We start from the raw sequence: 7,794 nt of genomic DNA, 5'->3' as shown, positions 1-7,794 counted from the left end.
TTGCATTGCTTTGATCATGTACAGCAGGACCGCAAGATTAAGTAATACAGATTCTCCCTGACAGGCCGATCATTAACACTAGTTTGCAATCTGTGTGTGTATCCGCTCGTCCTGTCTAACGCCTTGGGAAAGACAAGTGTTCTACATAAGTGAATTTAGGAGGGCACATGTAAGACAGTGGCTGTAACAAGCTGAATGGTGAGCTAGGTGTAAATCATTGCCTGACTTCAAGCTAGTTTGGTCAAAAGCATATGAGTTGAAAAAAGAGGGTAAGTGAAATTAGCATCTTTGCCTATAAATCTAGAAGTTGCCTTAAACTTCCATCTTTCTGCTTTAAGTCATTACACTTAACTAATTTACAGTTTTTCTCAGTTGCTTTGATGCAGTTCTCACATCAGGAGCATCGTTCTCACCACTCTTAATGTAGTTAAGAGCACATTTCCCCATCCACATTAGCTCTTTTCAATTACCTTAATGCTGTCCAACACTGCATATGTGTTTTCAGTTAAATCATTTAAAACTGTTATCAAGTAGGTATGAAATAGTAAGGTCAGTCACACATGCTCCGTGGCAGTAGTGAAATGGCCACTTATTTGAAAGCAAATAGAAAAGTTCAGATGAAAGAAATAGAAACACATACTCCCAGCCTTGTATCGCACGTACATGTCATGGCACTGCTAATTACACATAATCATATATTGTACCGTGTTGTAAGTGTGCTGTACTATACAGGAGTCTAGGCTATGCTCTGAGGTTATATATATTTTTTGTTCTCTGTTTTTTGATACTACAAGGGTCATTTGCAATACAAGGATAACAGGAAGAGTGAAAGTAGTGAGACCTGCTGTAATTTATGCTTTGGAGACAGTGGCATTCACAAAAAGACAAAAGACCAAGCTGGAGAAGACAGAACTAAAGCTGCTTAGATTTTCACCAAGAGTGACCAGGAGGGATAGCATCAGAAATTAGAAAAACATTAGAAATCATATCAAAGTGACAGCTCAAGTTGAGCAGTTTGAAGACAAAGTTAGCGAGACAAGGCTGAGATGGTTTGGATATGTGCAGAGGAGGGATGTTGTACAAAGGCTGTTGAAGATGGAGCTGCCAGGGGGGAAAGAGCAAGACTACAGAAAAAGTTCACAGACGTAGTGATGGAAGACATGAAGAGTGTTGGTGTGACAGAAGAGTTAGGGATAGGGTGAGATGGAGGCTGACGCGCTGTAGCGGCACCTAAAGGGAGCAGCTGAAAGAAAAAGGAGATAGTATCACATAGTTACACATGTATCATTTTGCTTTTCTGTATGAATTGTGGCCTCAGTTTCCTGTTCTTAGCTGACAGGAGCGATCCCCAGCAGGGTGGCTTTGTCTATTTTGTGCAGCAGTTTCACATGTATCATTGGCCTTTTCTGGATTCCAGCAATTTTGTATTGTTTCAAATAATCTTCCATTTCTGCGTCTGTACATGTTTTACCCTAAATTAGGCCTACATTTTTCAGTTCTCTTTCCAAATCAGAAAGGTTTTGATAAAACCTTATAACCACTTGGTGTCAAAGTCTTAAAACTGTGGTTAAAAGGTTTTTATTCATTGGTTCAGAGTTCAAGTGATTGACTGACTTTGAGTGTTTTGACATATGTGAATAAAGACTTTTGCACAAAGTCTTTTTTAGGAGCTTTTGTTAGGAAAAATATCTCAACTGTTTTGAGTATTCTGACTACTGAGTGATTAGAATGACATTAATGTGAGAATTGCATCAAAGGAATCAAGGAAAACTAAGTATACTGATCCAGGAACAGAAAGTACTAATTCATATTGCACTGATATTGACATATCAACTTTCTGGTCACAGTCTATCCATTTTTGCGTAGTCTCAATGCTCATATTCACATAAACAAATGAAATACAGAGAAGTGAAATAAGGTCTCACTATGCCCAGATGTGAACATTACTGTCTCTAAGAAATTGCAAATATCAGAAATATAATGTGTAATATATAATGTTGTGGATTATGTTTTTTTATATATATATATCAGCTCTTACTTACTATTGTGCATTAGGGAAAAAAGAAGAAAGAAAAAAACCCACCTGCCCTCTATCACACTAGGATCAGCAGATTAATCTCGGTAAGATGTAACACACACAGATGGTCAGAAAGAAAAAATTAGAAAAATATGCCATATGAATACATTTGTCTTGTGTAATATCAAATAAGATTAATCTATATGGCTTGATGCATTGGTATACTTAGCATAGAGACAAAGTTAATTTCTTTATAGGCCAAATAATCCTACCAAGATTTCCTGTAATAAAAATCTTTTATGTGGGAGTATTATATAAATTGATTGCAAGCCATCTTTCTGGTTTGCATGATTAATTTGTACTTACATTTCATTGCTGCAAACACAATGCACTCAGGATATACTGAGGAATTACTGGATTTCTGCTGCTAATTTGTTGTTGTTGTTGTTGTTGTTGTTGTGAAAAAAATAAATAAATAAATTGCCTGTGGAGATTTTAGTTATTACACTACTGAGTTTGTTGTTTAAGAGGATATAGACAGAAATATGATATGCCAGTTTAGAGAACCACGGTCACAGATCCCCAATGGTCAGTGGGGCTCCACTTCCTGTCAAAGGTCTTTTTCAATATCCTACAAACATGGTGCTTTGCATGCTATCCTGTAGTTAAAACACAGGGGGGCTGTGGGTTGCAGACGCAGTCCTAAAAGTGACTCAGATCACAGGTAGCAGCAATAGAAGGAGGCATGACTTCCACGGGTGGAACACTGACTCATACATCCACCCAAGTCTACAGCTACATCTCAGAACAAAGCTGTTTTCATGCAATACATGCTACACTCTGGCCTTATGGTAAAACAAGCCATCCCTGTTGATAGATATGGAATCTAATGTCAGGATAGAAAAGGCCTTTTGCAATACTCATAATAAATCCAAATTATCTCAAGGATAACATCAGAAACTGACTCACCTTATAACAGAAAACGCTCAGGCTTTCAACATCTTTTGCCTTTTAAAAATGAACGTATTGACCATCTATATCTACAGATATCTGTCAAAAGTGCACACACCTAAAACCATACATTTAAAAAAAAAGCTGTGTTTGTTAAACTGTGTTCATACAGGATACTCAGCATTTTTTGTACTTGCCAGAGGGGAAAAGAGTACTTCAACCTTTTCTTCCTAACAAGGTGAGAGAGGTCAAACTGGAAAAGCACAAAAAAACCTTAATCAAATCACGCACCCCCCTGACTTCAGAGGTGACATTGGGTTTGTTATTGACACAGAAAAGGAAATTCAGTTTTGTCTGGAATTTGCGATGGTACAGCCAAACAATAATAATGTATGACCCATTGAGCTTTAAAGGAATTACGCTTATCTTCCAGGAAGCAGGTTTGGTGAGTTAACTGTTCGGATTTATTTCGGCTTTACATGTGACTGATGACTGAATTTGGAGAAACAAAAAGCAAAAAAAAAAAAAAAAAGTTAAATTAAGTCCAGTTGTTGAAGCATGCTGCAAGATACACATCAAATTAAATTCACACACTCTGTTTTTGTGTGTGCCATCTAATTAGATTAAAGCTGCTTACCAGAGCATACTGCACTTTCTTGAAATAAAGGCCTGTCAACTTTCCTGTCAAATTTCCCCAGTAAAACAAAATATTAAACCGAATCTGTTCTTGTTTGGCAATTAATGATACAGTGTGACAATTCAATACACTAAAAAGATGCTCAGAAACCAGGAAAGATGTTGCCAGGCCTCGTGGCATTCTTTCTTTAATGAGTTAAAGGAAGTAATTGATTTCCCAAAGGGGCGATGTTGTTTTGGAAACACTATTTTCATTTTGTTCTAATGGACAATTACTTAACATAGGATTGTTTTTTTCTATTCCTAATTATACTCCAAGGGAAAGAAAAAAATCACCATTTGCATAAAAAGTGGTGTTCATCTATCAACTCGAATTATAGGCAGAAATATTCACAGGTAAATGGTTTCTGGAGGCTGGAATCCTGTAGTAAAGTTATAATTGTCTAAAGCGTTTACTAATTTATATGTTAAGAGAGGCAGAAGCTTCCAAAGCTGACATTTGCAAACTACATAATAGCTAATGTGCCGCACAGCTCTCAGAACTGTCAAGAGCACCAGACAGATGGCAGCATTTCAACACTCCTTTCAGTTACTTGCATCATGCACTATTTCATTTTCATCCAACAATCCAGGTAGCAATGTTCCTGACTTTTCAAGGCTATCCATTTACTGTGACGGCCAAATCAGATCCTTACTGAAAAATTCATCCCCAAATGTCAGCCTGTGCACAACAAGCAATCGGCACGGCGCTCCAAAATACCACGGTGAATATTTTAGAATAACTAAAAGCAATCCAAGGTAGACATTTATATTTCATATGCATGTCCTTGTACCTCACGATATCTTTGAGAGTAATTTGTCTTTGATGTAGGCGAGGCATCAATATTTGAATTTCTTAAAAAATCACACTGGATCAAGGTCAAGCCCAAGAAACAAGTTTTTTAGTTGGTCTAAGGTTTGTTATTTGAACCTAAACTTTTATATATACTATAGATAGACATAATTTATATGTACTTGTTAACATATAGATATTAAGCTACAGAGATAGCTTTTCTGCTGCAAAAGAGAGAACAAATTGTGAAATGCTGTGGCACGGTCAGCCATCTCTTCACTTGCTTGTTTCCATCTGCTGTTGCCAGTTTCTGCCACAGAGTGGTGCAGACGCTGCTGTCTTGGAGTGAGGCAGGGCCAGCCCCGTGTCCCATAAACACACACAAATCATTTACATGCTGTACTCATCAAAGGCAACTCTTCCTCATCTCCGCAGAGATTTGCTGCTGATCTGAGTTTCCAATATTGCATCTCAGAGCGTTGCGGCTAACCTTTGCAACTGCCAAGAATGTGATTAATTTTTTAAATACAGCTGTTGACCTATTATTGAGATGGAGAAGAGCCACGCGAGACACTCATCTCCTCTCCGCTGTATAATGGAATGCATTATTGCATCAGTGTTTACAAGGCGTGCTAAAAGAGAGACAGAATGAGGGAGAAAGCATTAAATAAAGCAATTCAGCTAATGTCGCTTTGGGCCTTGTGCACACACAAAATGCCAATCAAAAGTCGCAATTCTTTGATTCATTGCAGTTTGCGCTGGCAGTTGCATCTGAGAGAAGAGCGGTGACACAATGTGGAACAATAATTACCCCGCAGTGTTAAAGTCCTCCAGTGTCTTGGTGCTTTCATAAATAAAATATGTTCAAGATAATGGATTTATGCTCAATAATTCATCATCAGAATGTTTCAAACCAAGTGATATGTGTCGCAGTATTCTGTAACACAGCGCTTAGCCAAATTAAGTTATCTTGAAACAGATTTATTGACAGGGCTACTGCTGTTTTCATTTACTCAGCAACCATTTCTTAATTACCCCTGCAAAACACATAAAACAAACAATGCCAATGGACTGATTCTAAACCACTCAGTGTCATTATTAACTACACACCGTGCATTCGAGTCCGGACCAAAAAGTACCAAACATTACAACTCGCTCAAACACTTTGAGTGGCTCTGAGTTAGAGTGAGAGGAGAGCAGTGGGACTGTGATATTTGTCATTCATGACCTTGGTGCTAGCCAGCCATACAGGCAGTTTGGTTTGATGACCCATCAGAGAATCTGTCTGGGTCCTTGCAAGAGCCAGAGGACCAGGGTGACATCCAGGTCTGCGGTCTGTTCAGCTGGACGGGGGTCAATCAGTGGGGCTGAAGATCCAAAGCCAGCTGGAGAGCCATGATTTGACTGGCCTTCATGTCCAGAGTGTCCCATTCCCAGAAGCAAGAGGAGGCCTCACTGGCACGTTGGAGAAGGCTGCTCATACTCATAATTAATTGCATGAGTTTGTATGGTGTAGGACCAGCACAAGCATATTGCGGTTTTGCATTAGATTGCTAGAAAGACAGAAAACACATGCATATATATAAACAATGAAGTACAAATCATCTGTGTTAGTGTAAAGCAAGCCCTACCAATGTGATTATGGTTAAATCAGTTGTCTCAGCCACAAACAAATACAAATGGGACGGATGCACTTGCAATCAACTGCAACAAGATACCCACTTTAAATAAAAACAACTCCATTTCATCAAAACACACATATGCGGTGCTTAAATCTAGAAAAGGCTTAAGCATCCAGCAGAGAATGAGGGAGAGAGAAAAACAATTTACATGCAAATCAAACCTTATCATCTCCATCTCTTTATGCCACTTTTGCCGACAAAATTGCATTCATATGCACAAAGGCATTCAATTACTGTAGCTGTGGCTCAACTTTTCACATACCAGCATTTTCTATTTGGAGAGGCAGGCCCATGTACATTTAATAGGTAGCCATTCTGTTCCCCGGCTCTGCGAGAGATCACTGCCAGTCTGTCAGTTAGAGGAGATGGCAGCATGTATCAGTGCATGAAATAAAGCTCATGCTCCAAAGTGACAGGTCCTGGATATTGTTGGCAAATGGATGTTAAATTCACTCTGCAACCACCAACAGCAGCCCTGGCTATGAAAAATTAACTGTACTCTGGCTAAAGGGAAGGGAAATTGCTTTGCTAGATATACCACAAAATCCTGTTTGTGATCTGTCAGATCTCTTTGCAAAAAAAGTCCTTCAGCTCTCTCTATTAAAGAGTCTGCTCTCATATGCTGTTCAGAGTAATCCAGTATGAGAGCGGAAACAAAGAGATGTCAAAGAGAGTTAGAGTAAATCCTAAATCTGTGCTGTAGATTACAAATCAGGAAAGAACACTGGCTCCAAGGGCCACAAAACAGACCAGGTACTTGTTATATGTGAACCACTAGAGGGCACCAATCACCACTGTTACTATTCAATAGTTAAAGTAGGTTAGTTCACTTAGTGTACATTATAGTCTATAACTGTTGGCTTTGGGAAGCAAAGTGTTATACACCAAACTACATAAGAAACATTGTAAAGGATACATTTTCCACTGCACAAGAAATATTTTGTAAACCTTTATTTATCCAGGCGCGTGATTTCCAGGGGGTTTAGGGAGGTTATGACCCCCCCAATAATTAGACCCAACCAATATAATCCTCCCAATAAAATTTCAGGTATTACCAGCAAAACAGTATAATGTTTAATCATCTGGGAATTTACCCAGATTTATTTCAGCACAAAGTTACACTGATGTATATATACACAAGGCCTGGTATTATATACATGTTTTATCTGCAGATTGCTGTCGTTAAGTAAAATGTCTCATGAGGTTTGAAGTCCACTCATGGTAAGCAGCAGTGTATTTATTTATTGTTTTGTTTTTGGTTTTTTTTTGTTTTTTTTTTACCGTGTATTTATTTTCTATAACATGTATACTGGGATAAGTCAGCATTAGCAAATCTCCCCCCGGCACACACACACACTCTCACCCTTATTAGTTTTCATGGGTACAATACATATGGTTCACTTGGCTCTTTCTAGCTTCCAAATATTGAGACCAGTTTCGCATCCTACCAGTAGATGTCAATCTACCACTTTGAATAACTTCTGGCCTTTCTGCAACTGGGTGTCGCTGTTTTTCTCTCCTGGCAAGGTAATATATTGTGTGGTGACGCTCAGCAGCTTTGCGTCAATGAATTCCAAATTAATCCAGTATAATGATTTCCTCCCTCTCCCCCTACCCACCGCATCGCGAATGATTATTTAGAAATTCATGAATAGGGATAGAAAATCGGTCGCTGG

Source organism: Rhamphochromis sp. 'chilingali' (assembly GCF_963969265.1).
Source record: "Rhamphochromis sp. 'chilingali' genome assembly, chromosome: 6".
Classification (NCBI taxonomy): Eukaryota; Metazoa; Chordata; class Actinopteri; order Cichliformes; family Cichlidae; genus Rhamphochromis; species Rhamphochromis sp. 'chilingali'.
The sequence above is the reverse complement of the archived record's forward strand: the minus strand, read 5'-3'. Positions refer to the sequence as shown.